This window comes from Pinus tabuliformis, chromosome 3_1, assembly GCF_031772625.1.
Source record: "Pinus tabuliformis cultivar Carrire ecotype Pingquan chromosome 3_1, CPIR1, whole genome shotgun sequence".
Lineage (NCBI taxonomy): Eukaryota > Viridiplantae > Streptophyta > Pinopsida > Pinales > Pinaceae > Pinus > Pinus tabuliformis.
Genome location: NC_142301.1, coordinates 175,077,125 through 175,095,484, shown reverse-complemented (window position 1 = coordinate 175,095,484; position 18,360 = coordinate 175,077,125).

The following is an 18,360-nucleotide window of genomic DNA, read 5'->3' as shown; positions in this document are numbered from 1 at the left end:
AATGAAATAATTACTGCATCTGTAGCTTGTCTAGTGGGAATTGCTTCGATCCATTTCATGAAATAATCTTTTGCTGTGAGAATCCACCGATGTTGACCGGAAGAAGCGGGATGAATTTCACCAATGAAATCCAACCCCCACTGTTGAAAAGGGGTGCTCACCTCAATGGGCTTAAGCGGCAAAGGCTGTAATTTATGCCTTCCTTCAAAAATCTGACATTTATGACAGCTCTTGACTACCTTATATACATCAGCGAACAATGTCGGCCAATAGTATCCTGCTCTCAAAATTTTATTTGCCGTTGTTTTCCAAAAAAGGTGACTGCCACATTCTCCTTTGTGGAAATCCTCCATGACTTGCTTTGCCTCCTCTTTCACCAAACAACTCAACAGAACACCACCGGGATCTTTCCAATAAAGTGCAGAATTTAGAATGCAAAACTTAGCAGCCTTTAATTTGAGAGTTCTACTTTTGTTTCTAGTCATGCTGGGTGGTGGTGACAAATTCTGAAGCACATATATGATATTTGAATACCACGGAGAGAGAACAAACATTTCAGATACCTGAACCGACGAACTTTCCTCATTCTCATTGGACATAGCAGCGATCAGACTATGTCTAAGGCATGCAAGTTTGATTCGGCCATTAACTTTGACAATCCCTGTCCTTTAACAAGCTTTGTAGGCCTTATTTCCACATCATACTCCAATAAAGTTGTGATCCACTTGCCTCGTCTTCCTTCAGGATCTGTTTGCACTAAAACATCCTTGACAACAGTATTAAGAACATAAGCCAAAATATGAGAATGCAGAATGTATACCCGAAAATCTTTCAATGCTTTCACAAGTGCAAGGGCTTGTTTTTCAATGATGTTGTACTTTAAGGCTGCATCTCTTATAGCTTGGCTGAAGAAAGCAATTGGTCTTTCGTGATCATCTCTTTTGTGCATCAACACAGCTACCATAGTATGCTCCGAAGCAAATGAAAACAATATAAAATCTTGAGTGTAATCCAGGCAGATTAGACCTAGAGCTGAAGAAAGAACCAATTTGACTAAATTGAAAGATTTTACCGCCTCTTCCGTCCACTTCACTTGGTTGTCCTTCTTAAGCATGTTTGTAATCTCTCTTAGGTGTTCAACAAGATTAGGTACAAAGCGGCGTAAAAAATTCATCTTACCATTAAAAGATTGAATCTCCTTCTTATTCCGAGGAAGATCAATTTGTTGAATCGTTTGTACATGTGTTGGATCAATACGAATTCCATCTTTTGAGATAATGTGCCGAAGTAGTTTTCCCTCCTCCATGGCGAACAAGCTCTTTTTCGGATTCAACGACTGACCATATTTTCTACACTTTTGAAAGACAGTTTTCAGATGATACATGTGTTCTTCATCAGATTTTGAAAACACCGTCAGATCATCAAGGTACACAACCAAAAAGACATCCTTCTCATTTGTGAAAGCCATGTCCATTGCCCGCTGAAATGTGGCACCCATGTTCTTCAAACCAAAAGGCATTTTTGCGTAATGAAAAGCTCCCCATGGAGTGGTGAACGTTGTCTTGTCTCGGTCATCTTCATGGACAGAAATTTGATTATATCTAGAATAACCATCGAGTAGTGACATATGAGATGCTCCAACTACTCGCTGAAGTATATGATCCATTTTGGGCAGTGGATAGTTATCTTTCAATGAAACTTTATTGAGATTCCTAAAATCAATGCACAAGCGAATCTCACCTGTCTTCTTTCGTACAGGCACCAAATTAGAGATCCAGTCGGAAAATCTGATGGGAACAATGATTCCTGATTTGTACAACCTATTTATCTCTTTCTCAATTGATGGCAGCAGTTTTGGATTTAGCCTTCTCAATTTTTGTCTGAAAGGTTTCTGATTAGGCTTAATGGGTATAGTGTGCTGAATTATATTGGTATCATATGTCTTCAAGTCAGAATAATCCCAAGCAAACACATCAGCAAAAGATGACAACAAACTAATATATTTGGCCTTTATCTTTTGTGGAAATGCTTTAGACAGTTTTACCATTTTTGGATTTGCAGCTGTTCCAATATTGACCTCTTCAACCCCCTTCTCTGTTGGCTGCAATATTGGTTTGCAAGCTACGTCATCTTGATCAAAGAGTTCTTCTAAAGGTATCAAGCCTTTAGGAATAATATTATCCTTGAGCTGCAACATGTCCATTTGATTGATCTGCACTTCATCTTTACCATCATCATTTTCTTCATCGATTGAGGTATCTTTGAACTTGCCTTTGTTTTGCAGAAAATCATCAATCTCCTCATCATCTTGGAAAACTTGCCAATATCTCTGATTGTCCAGGACAGTCAGACGATGTTTGACATGGATTTCGAATTTGTTACTGGATTTCATTGGAATCTTCAAACTACTTGTTGCCTTATCAAGTGCATCAGCAATTCCATTTTGAACACGAGGCACACACGTCAAGGTATATTCTGAAAATAATTTCAGGATGTCTAGGACTGCATTTCGGTAAGCCCGCATCCGAGGATGTTTTGCTTGATACTTGCCTTTAACTTGCTTAATCACCAACTCAGAGTCGCCATATACTGCAATCCTCTTAGCATTTAGTTTTCTTAGAATTTTCAGGCCAGCAATCAAAGCTTCATATTCAGCCTCATTGTTCAAACAATCAAAAGCTAACTTGTAAGAACATACCCGCACATTACTAGGCACTTTGTTCGGGGCGAGAAAGGACTGCGTACCCAAATACCAATTCCAGCACCATCATTTCCCACTGCACCATTGAAATCCATGGTCCACAAGCCCTCTTCATCTTCCTCTAAGTGCTGAAATTCTGCTAGCTCTGTTTTCCCTGCTTGATGTCCTTTATTTTCAACAGATTGCTCAACGGTGTTCTGTTGTTCTTGTCCTTCTTTCTTTAGAACTTCTCTAAAAGTCTCTGTTATTTCTGAAATATTTTCTGCTTCAACTAACTGACTATCTATCTCATTGAATCTATCCGAATACAAAACAAACGACTCTAGATCTGTATGTATATAACTAATCAGATGATTAATTGGTTTCTCCTTACTTGTGATCATGTATTTCATTTTTTGTTCCTGACACAATTTTCTCATTTGGCCAAACACTGGAATCAGTGTCCCTTTCAATTTTGTTGCCCAAGACCTGGACAGAAGCATACCAAATCGGGGAGGAATATCTGCCACAACAATATCCATCAAAACATTCTTCATTGGGATTTGATCCAGACTTACAACCAAGTCTTTGATGAGCCCGATGCATCTTACTCTGCTGGAATCAAATGAATAGAGATCATGGTATTTCCTGGTGATGTCCAAACCCAACTTATCCATGATAGCCTTTGGCATCAGATTGTGGGAAGCTCCGGAATCGAACATGGCATTATGTAACACAAACTCATGCAATCTTAAACTGATATAAAATGGTGGTATGTCGCTATCTGGAGACTCACCATTCAATGTTGTTCCAAAAATAATTTCGGGTTGATCATCTTCGACATTCACCATATCAGACATTGGATCAAAATTCAAAATTTTAGAAACTTGCTCTCTATAATTGTTGTTCCTCATTATTTCAGTCAAGGGAATGGATACCTTCAATTTAGTAATTTCATTCTCTAAACTAAAAGCTGAAGCTTTTTCTACCTCTTTGGCTGGGACTTCTTTCTTTTCCTTTTCTTTCGATACAATGGGTTGATTTAATTTTTCTGATGATGGTGATTTGCTGATATTAGAATCCACTGCCTCTTTTACCTTCTTTTGTACAACAAGTGGATCATTCTTTGATGCTAAAACATCTTTCCTCTTCTAAATTGGGTTAACCGACACATCTCTGTTTCTAAGTGAATATTGCCGCTACTGAGTGGACAGAGCATTCATATAGCCTCTTTGATACTCATCTAATTTTTCTTCCAAAACTATGTCATTTTCTAGAATGAAATCTGCATCTTTGTGTGCCATTGAAATTTCTGCATACTCCTCATCTTCAGTAATATAAATAGGCAAATCATCAGGAGTAAAGAATTGGTTTTCTTCCCCTATTAAATTCCCTTCCTCATCTGACTCTGGTCCATGCACAAAATTTTGCTACAGAGGTGGCTGTACCGACTGCTGTACTATCTGATCTTGGGCTCGCTGCTCTCTCTGTCTTATTCTATATTGTGGCTGCTGCTGGCCATGGAAGTTAGGATTTCTAACTTGTGGCTCAGGTTTGTCAAGTTTCACCCTTTCAAGCATCTGCTCTACCTTCCGGATTATTTGATCTACCGAGGAAGACTCTTCTTTTACTGTGACCTTCTTTTCTTCTTTTGCTCTAGCCCTCTTGGTCAGCAGATTTGCTTCAACGCTGACCACCATCTTCTACATGTATTCCATTGTGGCTGGCTCTCTCTCTCTTAGTTGATAAGCCATGTCAACATCAAAACCATCCGGAAAATTCATCATGGCTAACCCCACGGGTGGCCTTATATGATCAGGAATTTCATTATAAACGGAATTGAATCTAATGCAGTATTCTTGGACCGACTCACCAGTGTTTCACTTGATCTGCTCATATTCAGCCAGAATTTGAAGAGGATTCTTTTTCACTTCCCAGTGGTCTAGAAATTGTCTTTGTAGGTCAGCCAAGGTAGTGATACGTGGAGCCGGAAAAGCTCTGAACCATTTCCTAACTTCACCCGCAAATGTTTGTACAAAGAGTCTCATTGTCACATTTGCTGCATTGATTTCATGAAGGTCACAGAAATCTGCCATTCTGTCCACATGTTGTTGGGCGGTAATGCTGTGAGGAGTGCCATCAAACAAAGGAATTTTGCTTTGATAATGTGCGGGCATATCATCCAAAACTTGAGGCAGCACAAGAGGTGCAAAATGAGCAACCATCACTCTTGGTGGATTTGGTCTTGGGGATCTTGTAAGAGTGGGTGCAGCTTGTAGGGAATCAACAATTGGAGTTTGAAGCTGTGTCACAATATAATCATCAATTGACCGGTTAGCTTTTTCGGTTTCTAGGTCTACAAGAAAATGCGGATAGGGACAGTAGAGTCAACAGCCCCTTCGGATTTGGTCTCAAACAATGATATTTCAAATTGCTCATCAAAATCAAGCTCTTCAAGATACTCAAAAATGGCAGGACAGGAATGGATTTAAACACGGGAGTCACAAAGCTCTCTTGACGAAGAAGTCTTGGAATCAAATTGGTATTTTCGTAGATATGAGGAGGATCTAGATCTAGATTAGCTCTGGTATATCTTCTAGAAGCCAGCGTGCTCCTTTCAAAAGATAAAAAGGACATAAACAACTTACTCAGCCTATCGGATCCTAAACTTATCATCCGGAAGCTTAGAATTATCAGAAGTATGGGGTGTTTGTAGGTTAAGCCTGCCATTTACGCAACAAAGAAGACTAACAAACAAAGAATTCGTCCCCAGTATGGTCGCCACTATGTTAGAGCCTAAATCTGCCTTAGGCTGAAGGAAGGCAGGATTCAAGATAACACCATACCACGCTCAGCCTGACAAGAGAGGGCTCTCTCTGAGTCAACTCAGTAAAAATACTCAATAGGGTCTGAGATGACTTAAACTAAAACTTGATTTTAGGCTAGTAAATAGATATGGAAAAAGGCGATGTTTGAAATGACTGAATTTTCCAGGCTGTGTGGGAACAAAGGACCGCATGAGCTGGGAAATTAAATCAAATACATAGGATATTTCATGAGGAAAGATAGGAGGGAGGTTTAGCAATCAGATTTAAATAAAATGGAGTGGAAATACTATTGAGAAAATCTAAAAAGGGCATACACATGAATCCTTTTCAGACAGAAGAAGATATACAAAATATGAATGCTTTACAAGGCAGAGGATAAACTGAATTCTACCTCTTCTACTTAAGAGCATTCAACCAGAAATGATTATGAATGGATGGTAAACATAACAAAATACATATGAAACATAGAAAGAAAAACACATTTGCTAAACTCACACCACAGGGATCTGATGAATCAGAGCTGCATCATTCTATTAATTTCCAAGCCAAAACTGTACAATGAAAGTGCTGAGTTTTTCTCCACGCTATTCCCAGAAACTCCAACCCTTTCACAAAATTTTTTCATGCCATAAATAAACTCAATCTGTGGGAAAACAAATCGATGAAGATAGAGAGTCATTTAATCATCATTAGCAACTGAAGGTGAAGAGCCAATCATCTGTTTATGAAGATAAGCAGCGTACATTTTCTACTCGAATTTGCTGAATGACCGAAGAAGAGGTGAAATCTGCTGATGTAAATCACTTTGAATTGCACATGAAGACAAACATAGGCCCCGTGGCTTATTTTTTCTGCCACGTTTGATGTCATACATTTTAAATTTGATTGTTTCGGTCTTTAACCGTTCACTTTCCTTTACATTGGCCATTCGAATAACTTTTGGAACCATTCATAATATTTCCATTTTTCTTTGGCTTTAATGTTTTTTCCGTGTGCATATGAGCCAATCTACAGCAAATCCGTGCGCTTTCGTGTGATTTGGGCGAGTTCTGGAGATTTTCGGGTTGCCTGGCTCTGTGCGCCGCGTCGCGCCTGTTCCCAATGTGTCGTGTGCAGTCTTCAACGCACATCTGAATGAGGCCTTTCACCTTGTTTGAGGGATAACTATGGAATCGACCATATGATGAAGCTTTGGAGTGTTCACCACACACAAAACTTGTACATCGCCTGGGTGAAAGCATGGATTTTTGGCCACGACTACTTTTCCTTGGACTATGCTAGTTTTAGAATCCTGGGGATTTTGTGTAGATGCAGAAAGCCCAACATCATGGAATTGGTTATTTCCTGGTGTATATGAAACTTGAACAAATACTTTTTCATACGTCAATGTTTTGCTTTCATTCAGGCACTCCATCAAGCATCGTTCCCTTTTAACATCGTTTTTCCATTCTCTCTTTAAAAAACCAGAAATAGTTGAGCCTCTGCCACACCTTTTGTTTCAACATTTTCTCGAATCGCACACGTGTTGATGAATATGATTTTGGCATTCTCTAGTGTATCTAAAACCTCTGTCTATTTAGCTCTTTTCATGACTGTCGAATCTGTGCAAGTTCTGAGCGTTTGGAACGAGTTTTGACCAATTTTTAGGCTTTCTAGCTGTGTGCGCCACGCCTTTGTTAATTTACACTAGGTTCTGAGGCCTAGTGCGCCGCGCCACCTGTTTTATGCGCCGCGCAGACTTGTAAACAGAGTCTTGGTTTTCCTTCTGTTGTAATCTCTAAACCAGTTTCGAATTACAGTTTAATGTTCCCGGAAAGTGCTTCTCAATGTTGTTGATATCATTGACAAGTGGCGCCCTTGGATCGTCAACCGAAATATAAACAATTTTCCAATCCACTACACCTTCATCAACCATTTCTAAAGCAGCTAATGGCTTCACTTTGGGTACTCTTCCAATTTTAGCCTGCCTTTGAAATTCTTCATGACAGAAGACTTTACATATTAATTACAAACATTAATTTGACGATTTCCTCTTCAAAACAGAGTTTTGAAGAGGAATCAACCTTGAGCATTACTGATGATGAAAATCTGGAGATGAAACTTATTGAACCTCCCTCCATCCTGCTAGCATTATTGGGCATTTTGAGGACTAAATCAACTACTCTAGACCTGGTGACTAAAATTACTTGTTGATCAAGAGACGGAAACAGGACTGTAAGTGACTTTAAGACTTGATTTAAATGAACAGACCTGAGCCAACAGGTACAAAACATGAGGGAAACGAGAACACCAATCCCTTCCGTCAGTCAATGGCATGCCCCTAACGGAATGCAACGGAATGAATCGAGTGAGACCCCTAAAAATGAAATGCAAAAAGAGTTTTGATATCTGATAGAGGATTGACAAGATCGACTCTAACACATGCATTCAGCTGCAAACTACTAGACCTTTGCGCACTCAGTTATAGAGCCTTCTCCTATCCTATGACCCAAAGACACGACTTTACACTTCAACTAAGACTCAATCCTTTTTCTTCTCTCAGATTCTTAGATCTACTTAGCTATCTCTACAACTTAGAGCCTCACTCTATTTATACAATCCCAAAGCTAACATTACATTTACAAAAGTAAGGGAGGACAACCCTGTGACTCAATTTACAACTTCACGCTCTGTGCGCACACTTCGAAAAGTATTTACAACGGCCTTAGTCAAAAATTGGGCTTTAATCCCCAAAACTTGCCTTGGGGGATACCGCACCCAACAGGCCCCCAACACAAACATCGTGACTCACCCTCGAGTCACTCTGTCAGTGCGTAGATCTTCACACAGAGACCTCCCAACTCTGCTCGGATAGCTGTGAGGTTGGCAACACAGTGAGTGGCTACCTGCTATATCTCCTGGACAAGTTGTTCAAAGACCGCAGTCTCTAAACTGCTTCCTTGTATCTGCTCCTGCGTCCCCTGCATCTGCACGAGCTTGCCTTCAATTGATGTTGTGATAATGAAGGCTTCATCAATCCATGGTTGGGCGCATGCCTTCAACACTGCTTCTTTGTGCCGCGCCGTGTCTACCTACTCCTTAAGTGCCTTGGCCTGTTGCATCTACATGAGCCTCTGTGTAAGGGCCACCATATGTGTGGTCCCTTTTATGTCATCATATTGTTGCTACAGCTCATGCGCCTTTGCCTCCAAGTGTTGTATGTTCGGGTCCTCTTTTAGAGCGGTGAGAACCTCGAACGATTATTCCAACATTTTGGTGCAGTCCCTCACTACACTGTTGATCTCTTCTATGCCTGTGGTGATGGCGTTGGTGTGTTGTTCCCTCATCTCTGGAGGAGTTGAAGGCTGCGCCTTTAACTACAACTCCGCTATCTGGAGATTCAGCTCCAGCTGAACCTTAGCCATATCTTCTCGTGCCTCGTGCACCCTTGCTACTAACCTTGGAATACACGCCTCTACTAGCCCCTCTGCTGGGATGGCCAACTCAGGGACCTTCTGGTAGGCCTCTTCAAGTATCTACATTATCTACCTATTTTGGGACATGGCCTCGTCGTGCTACAAGCTCAACTGCTCCATGTTGATTCTTTGTTCGCTCAATACCTGCAGTGCACGGCCCTCCCTAACCCGCAGTTCTATAGTCACTCCGTCTTGTAGGACATAGAGTGTCTCCCAAGGGAGTGCAACCATGTTGATCCCTACTCCCTTTAGTGCACTAACCGTATGCCTATCTGCCTTGTTTTCTGTAGCTAATGCCCCCTCTAGCAACACTATTGTGTTGTTCATGCGGGCGCGCAACATTTCTTCAGTTGTAGCTATTCCTACTGCGAGGTTGGTCAAGAGAGTACCATCCTGAGGAGTGCACACCTACAACTCCTGAATCTCTGACTGGAGGACCCCCAACACAATCTGATTCTCCTCCGCCAACTGCTAAAGGGCCTCTGCGGTGACGTCGTGCACCGTCTCCCCTATATCGTGCATATCTCCCTCAGTGAGTGTGATCGGGTTGAAAGAAGTCTTAGACGCTTTTTAATTATTTCGTGGCCCCACCTGCTCTCTCGGGTGTTGGCGCTTTAACTGTGTCGACATTGTTTGTAGGTCCACACCACTCTCCTCTATCTCTGTCTCCATTTCTTTTTCCTGCTCAGGCAAAGGTGAATTCCGGTGATCCAATTTGGATATTAAGTTAAGGAGAAAAGGTATTACAGACTCATGTGCAGGAATGCCTATATTACTTAGTGCAATGGATCGAAAAGATTGTAAATAATAAAGACATTTAACAATTGGAAAACATAACAATTCTACACATCAACACAACAAATAATCAAGGATTTCACTAGACTTCCTGGGTACGTCTCCTGGTCCAGCTTTCAGTGTCAACCTCTATATTATGTCTTCAAGAATAGAGTTTACAGGTGTGAGCTCAATAAAAGCCATAACACAACAACAATGATATTACACATGGATTTTACTCGAAAACTTCGATTCTAAAGAGTGCACAAACTCTCCCTCTTAGTGCCTCTGATCAACTGTTCATAGCTATGTGTTTTCTCTGACTCTCTGTCTCCCCTCTGTCTCTTAACTCCAACTTGTTTCTGTTCTATTATGGGATGGCTTTTTATGCCTATTGGCCTTGTCTATTCGCCTTCCCTCTTCAGGCTCTCTGTCTTCCTCTTCTATCATTTCACCTTCCTTTCGGCATTGGACACGTCTTGTTAAGACAAAACGCTTAAAGCACAAGAACTCCTTTGTATTTTGATTTTATAACAGAAATACACCAAAACACAAAAAACCCGACAAAACACCACATATCAGATTTCAAATTTTATAGTGTCGTATCTATAATCCTCTTGGGTCCATGTTTTATCACTGTCGCAAGCGCACCATTGATCTGCCTTCAATCGGACGGTTCGCATCCAACCTGATCATCCAAATATCTCATGCCTTCTTCACCATCTGATCCGTGATCACTAATCCAATAGCTGACGGCCATTTTGGGTGGCCCACTTGCAATGGAGGTTACCCACCCAAAAAGGCGGTTTTCTCTCTCCGGTGACATGCTACGTGTCAGCCAGTGTATGGAATTGGGCGAAGCCTCTCCAATACCACTTACCACCTAAAGCCCACTCGAAATACTATTTACCATGGAACAAAAATTATATAAAATCGTATTTATAAACCTTTCGGGTCCGTGCATATCGCGTAGTCTTCTGCCTGCTGGTTAAGTCCTCCCATTTGGAATCTGTGATGCGATATACGTGGTCTCTGTCGTTGATCTGCGTGCCGATCTGAAGGTCCATGTTACATCGCTAGATCGCAGTCGCATTTCCCTTAGCGTTGTCTTCGTTACACTTCGTTGGCCTCCACTGATGCGATATCGCCTATTTAGTCCAGACCGTTGATCTGGCCAATTCGACGGCTCCGGTGCAACGTTACTTCAACCTTCGCTTTACTATGTTTTCCGCCATTCTTAGTGTTTTTCTTCTGCGATAGTGTTTTCTGATAATATATATATCTATATATATATATATATATATATATATATGAAGACTTAGATATAGAGGTTTGATACAAGATCCATTTTGGATTACACCTTCCCACTGAAAAGCTTTTGGACCACCAAAATTTGGTTTTAGGCATCGATCAAGTGAGGATACAGTTCCCTCACCTATCCAATTTCTATCCATTGTGCCTTGCTTGGATTTGAACCTTTGAGTACTACTCTTAGGTACTCAACATCCCCTTGACACGTAGTTCTTACCTTCCTGTCTAGAACTGTGTCCTCCTGTAACTCATTGAGATACTCAGGCAACAAATCCCCAATAGAAGGAAACTGACCTTGCTCTTCAGGATCTTCAGTCAATGAAGGTTCATACAATCTCAATTTTTCTGCATTAACAACTGAATAGATTTGAATATAAGTTGGTAAATCAAGGCGAAAAACATCACCAATTTTATCAAGTATCTTGAAAGGTCCATACCTTATTGGTTTTCGCTTCTTACCTTCACCCTGCATTCTGTCTTTGCTGATGTACAGCCAGACTTGATCACCAACTTGGAAACTATGCTCAACTCGATGCTTATCATGTCTTGCCTTGTACTTGGCTTGATTTCTTTCCAGTTGTTCCTGTACTGCCTGGTGAATTTCCTTGATTTGTTCAATGAACTTGGTTGCTTCGTCCACATCACTGTGTCCATCAACTGTTATGTCTTACCAAAGAAAAAATCCAAGGGAGACTTTGGTATAAAACCAAAATAAGTCTCAAAAGGAGATCTCTGAGTAGAAGAGTGTTTGGCATGGTTGTAAGCATGCTGCACATAACACAAATGCTCATCCCAAAGCTTGTGATGCTTGCTGCAATAACCTCTGAGCAACTGGATCATTGTCCTATTGACCACTTCTATCTGACCATCTGTTTGTGGATGAAATGTTGTGCTCTTTTTCAACCTGGTGTCCATCAACTCCCATAAACTTGACCAAAACTTCCCAACAAATTGAGAATCTCGATCAGATAAAATAGAAGTGGGTAACCCAAAATGAACCCATACATTCTTAAAGAACAACTTTGCTGTTTGTTCAGTTGTAACCTGCCTGTTACATGGTATCAAAATACACATTTTACTGAACCTATCCACAACAACATACAAATAATCATGACCTTTCCTAGACTTTGGCAATTCCCCAACAAAATCCATGGAAACACTTTCCCAAGGACAAGAAGGAATTGGAAGTGGAGTGTACAAGCCTAATTTCCGATTATTGGGCTTGCTTGTAGCACACATAGTACATCCTTTGATATATCTAGAAACTGTCTCATGCATTCGTGGCCAATAACAGAATCTTTGCAATTGTGCAATTGTTTTACTTACACCAAAATGACCTGATATGAGAGAAATATGTGCTTCTCGAATTATGTTAACTCTTTCAGTTTGTGGAATGCATAACTTTCCCAAATGATATAAGAGTTGGTCCTTTACATAATAATCCAATTCTTCTACTTGCATGCCATGACTTAAAGTTGCATATACATCTTTAAAATCTACATCTTGAGCATATTGTTTAATGTAACTTTCATGCATTATTGAGTTATGCTTAAGTATATTAGATGCATTTATGATTGGTCTTGATAACATGCCTGCAACCTTATTGTGTATGCCTTTCTTATATCTGATGCAAGGTGAAATTGTTGTACAAAACCCATCCACCTATAATGTCTTGATTGCTGCAATTTAGTTTGTGAGTGCAAGTATTGAAGTGGTTGATGATCTGTATGTATGATTGTTTCTTTACCCACTAGGTAATGTTTCCACTTTTTCACACTTTGTACTAATGCATACAATTCTTTATCATATGTGGGATAATTAACTACTGCAGAAGTAAATGTCTCGGAATGATAGCATATGGGTTTGTTGTGTTGCATCAACACTGCTCCCATGGCATAGTCACTGGTATCTGTCTTAATCTCAAATGGATGTTAAATATCTGGCAGTGCTAGTACTGGTGTTGTACTGATTTTATCTTTTAAGGTGTCAAAGGCTTTCTGCTTTTTGCCTCCCCACTTAAACACATGTTTCAATCCTGTTAAAGCATGTAATGCAGCTGCAATCAAAGAAAATTTAGCAATAAACTTTCTCCAGTATTGTGCTACCCCTAGGAAGCTCCTAACCTCTGTAGAAGATTTGGGTTTAGGCCAGTACACAATGACTTCGACCTTAGAGGGATCTATCTTCAATTCACCACCCCCTACAATATGATCCAAATAATTTAAAGATGTTCTGCCAAATTCACATTTTGACAGTTTTACATAGAGATTTTCGTTTTTTAAAACACCTACAGTTTGCTTCACATGCTTTACATGGTCTTCCCATGTCTTACTTAAAACAAGAATGTCATCTAAATAAACAATTACAAAGTCATCAATAAATGGTCTAAGTACATCATTCATAACTCTCATAAATGTAGCAAGAGCATTAGTTAATCCAAAAGGCATAACCAACCATTCATACATTCCTTGCTTTGTCTTGGAATCAGTCTTCCATGCATCTTGTTCTGCAACTCTGACCTGACGATAACCAGTTCGCAATTCTAACTTAGAAAAATAAACTGCTTCTTTTAATTGATCTAATAAATCATCAATACGAGGAAGAGGATAACGATTCTTGATCGTTATTTTATTTAGTGCTCTATAATCAATTCACATTCTACACGAACCATCTTTCTTTCTCACCAGCGCGATTGGAGATCCACATGGTGATGTGCTTGGTCGTATAAACCCTTTATCGAGCAAATCTTGTACCTGCTTCTTTATCTCTGCATTCTCTAAAGCTGACAACCTATACATTCCATTGTTAGGTAATGGAGCATCTTGCTGCAAATAAATATCATGTACTATTTCTCGCTTGGGTGGCAAACCTTTAGGTTCTTGAAATAGAACATCATATTCTGAAACAACTTTAACTAAATAAACTTTCTATTTACAATCACAGCCTTCAAATGCATTGGATTTTTCAGGATCTTTTTCCTTTACAACCATTAGTAAAAACTGCTTACTTGAATTCACAATTCTTTTCATCTATCCTGAATTTATGAGAGAATAGTTACCTTTGAGTTTATGAGCTCTTACAATATATTCTATTCCATCTTTACTGAGTTGATACTTATTCTCAGCTCTATAGAAAATAGCTTTCCTATCATACAAGTATGGACTTCCCAAAACAATACCACATATATCTAATGGAACTATATCTAACTGAACCTCATCTACAAATGTTGATCCAATAGCAAACCTAAGTTTACATTGTCTCGTTACTTGTAGCTTTGTTTTATCACACACCCAACCTAATGGATATGGCTTCTCATGAGGTTTTGTTTGTAATCCCAACTTCTTTACAGTTTTTTCAGAAATCAAATTTACTTGTGATCCACTATCAAATAAAGTATCAATCTTATTGTGCTTAGAAATCACTCTAATACGAAAAATCTCATTTCTTTCCCTCTCATTATTTTCATTATCAATAGATTGTGCAGGATTACTTTTGGATGCTTCAGAATCTTTACCTTTAATACCTGTGGCTGTAACTGTTGTTTCATCGCCTGAATCTGATCCCAAGTCCTGTTGAATAGCAACAACATTCTTTCTCTCCTTTCCACCGAACTTCTTAGGTTTCCATTTTGGATGCAAAGACCAGCAGTGTGCCTCATCGTGTCATTCTTTCTTGCAATGAGTGCATGAAGGTTGATCCTTCTTTACAGTGTTTGCTTTCCTCTCCTTCCACTTCAGTTTATTCTTTTCCTTGCTCTTGCTTACAGAATATTTAGATGATCCCCCAACCTCTGGGTTTACATTCTTACCTCTAGCTTCTAAATGTGTGGCTTCAACTGATACATCATATAAGCTAGTGGGATTAAACATGAGAATAGTATGCTTTAAATAGCTATGAAGACCACCTATGTACTTTAATAAAGTCTCAAGTGAATCTAATGATATACCTAGAGTTAAAGCTCTCTTTCTAAATTCCTGAGTATAACTTTGTACACTTTGACATTTCAACTGACGAAGAGTTTACCAACTCATCATTGCCTGCTGCATGAAAGCTAAAGGATACAATTGCTTTTTGATAGCAGAAACAAATTCATTTCAGGTAGAAATGATTTTACCATGTTTTTGCAGATCAGCTTGTGTCTTGCCTTCCCACCATATTAGTGCAGTTCCTCCAAGTCAAAGGCTAGCCAGCTGAATCTTCTTCCTTTCTGAATCAACGTTCTGTACCCTGCAATATACATCAATTTGTCTTATCCAATTATCTAGCTTTTCTGCATTGAGTTCTCCATCATAAATTGGCAAATCAAACTTCACATCTAATTTGATTAAGGAAGTTTTCTTCTTCTTCTTAGAAGAGCTAGTGTTATGTGAAGAAGATGATGAGGATGATGATGGTGATGATGGAGGAGATGGTGGAGGAGGAATTTCCCCTTTCCCTTTTCATTCTGGAGCGGCAACTAGAAAAGTTTCCTCTGCTCCTTTGTCTGGTTTAAGTGTTGAAGTGCTTTCACCTCGACCCTTCTTAAATTCCAGATACATCTGTTCCACCACGGATCAGAGTGTCTTAAAACTTTCTATAAATTGAGATTATGATCCCAATGGAGCTTCTTCTACCATTCTCCTCTGAGAATAGACTCTTCGAATCTCTAGATTAGCCTCAACAAGTTCTCCTTCTCCTAGTTTGAGCTTTAATCTAGTTAGCATTCAAAATCCAGCACAAGCTTGTCTAACCTTAACAAAACCAAATTCTCTAATACCACTTGATCTGATTTGGATATGAAATTAAGGAGAAAAGGTATTACAGACTCATGTGCAAGAATGCCTATATTACTTAGTGCAATGGATCGAAAAGATTGTGAATAATACAAACATTTAACAATTGGAAAACATAACAATTCTACACATCAACACAACAAATAATCAAGGAGTTCACCAGACTTCCTCGCTACGTCTCCTAGTCCAGCTTTCAGTTTCGACCTCTATATTATGTCTTCAACAAAATATTTTACAGGTGTGAGCTCAATCAGAGCCATAACACAACAACAATGATATTACATAGGGATTTCACTCGAAAACCTTGAGTCTAAGAGTGCACAAACTCTCCCTCTTAGTGCCTCTAATTGTTCGTAGTTGTGTGTTTTCTCTAACTCTCTATCTCCCCTCTATCTCTTAACTCTAAGTTGTTTCTGTTCTGTTATGGGATGGATTTTTAAGCCTATCAGCCCCGTCTGTTCGCCTTCCCTCTTCGGGCTCTCTGTCTTCCTCTTCTGCCCGTTCACCTTCCTTTTGGCGTTAGACACGTCTTGTTAAGAAAAAATGCTTAAAGCACAAGAACTCCTTTGTATTTTGATTTTATAATGGAAATACACCAAAACATAGAAAAACCCAAAAAAACTCCGCATATCAGATTTCAAATTTTATAGTGTCGTATCTATAATCCTCTCGGGTGCATGTTTGATCGTTGTCACAAGCCCACCATTGATCTGCCTTCAATCTAATGCTTCGCATCCAACCTGATCATCCAACTAGCTCGTGCCTTCTTCACTGTCTGATCCGTGATCGCTAATCCAACGACTGACGACCATTTCGGGTGGCCCACTTGCACAGAGGTTACCCGCCTGAAAAATCGGTTTTCTCTCTCTTGCGGCGTGCTACGTGTCGGCCAGTGTATGGAATCGGGCGGAGCCTCTCCAATACCACTTACCACCTGAAGCCCGCCAAAAATACTGTTTACCACCGAACTCAAATTATATAAAGTTGTATTTATAAGCCTTTCGGGTCCATGCATATTGCGTAGTCTTCAGCCTGCTGGTTAAGTCCTCCCCTTTGGAATCTGCAATGCAATATACGTGGTCTCCACCGTTGATCTACGCACCAATCCGACGGTCCACGTTACATCGCTAGATTGCAGTCGCATTTCCCTTAAGTCTGTCTCCGATACACTCCACTGGCCTCCAAAAATGTGATGTCGCCGATTTATTCCAAACCATTGATCTGGCCGATCCGATGGCTTCGGTGCAACATTACTTCAACCTTCACTTTACTCTGCTTTCCGCCATTCTTAGTGTTTTTCTTCTGCGATAGTTTTTTCCAATAGTATATATATATATATATGAAGACTTATACTTAGAGGTTTGATACAAGATCCATTTTGGATCATCTAGCCCTCGCGCTCCTTCTCTACTGTCGTCTGTGCTTCTACTGCGGCCTTCGCAGCGTCCCGTGCCTATGTTGCTGCTACCTCTTTTCTTCTCTTCTCTGCCAACTGCGCTACCCACAGTTTTGCCTCCTCCTTTCTCTTTGCAGTAAACTTCCCTGCTTCCACTGCAGAGATGGCTGGAGCGCACCACTCTGGTGGCCATGCCTCAAGTACGTCGAAGATAAGATCATCCATGGCCATGTATGGTAGTTCATTCCACTTCTTTGCAGGGTCCTTGCACGCCCTGATGTAGACGTGATGGAAGTCTGCCTTAAACTCCATGAAGCTTTGTAAGTTCTTATAGACAGTGGACGATAACCGTGGCTTGTGGTTAATCCTCATTCTAATGTTCATCTCCGTGAACACCCAGAATATTTTACTGTCTCAGACCTTGCGCACGTCTTTAGCGGCCCACAACGCCCGTGGGGATCTCAGGAGTTGCAAACCCAAGTACTTTCTTTGGGCTATTTTCCTTTATCATCTCCCATCATAATTCCACTTCGGAGCACAATATTCACATTTGGATCGTCCTCGCGCGGCTCAGACCTCATCATTTGTAGGTTCTGAGTCAGGGGATGTGGTAGCGCTCCTTTGTCACGTAGCCTAGCTATCAGCATAGGACAATTCTCCATCTCATGATCAAACAAGGTACAATACAGACATGATGGATGTGTTAGATTCATACAATCATGGGCATAATGTACTAGCCCTCTGCAATTGTAGCATATCAGTTGCCTGCGACCTCTCCTAGGTCCTCCTCCACCTCAACCTCATCCGTGCCCCTGGAATCCGGTTCATGCCATCTCTACGCCTTGCTCTAGGGGCCACATTTCGGCCTAAACCCAGTAGGTGGGAGTTCTATCCATCATTAGCTCATAACTACTACATGTGCACTCATCGTGTCCCACCGATCTACAGAAACTACAGAACAACTGTTGCGCGTTCTGCATGTAATTTTGTGTAGGTTTTAACCCCGTACAGAAATTACCTGCATACGAATTCTAAAACATAGAAAATAAAAAATGCGAGAGCATAACACATAAAACACATATACACAAAGATTTTCCCCTCGATCCCAAAACCGCGACTACCAGCTTGATTTTTTATTATATTT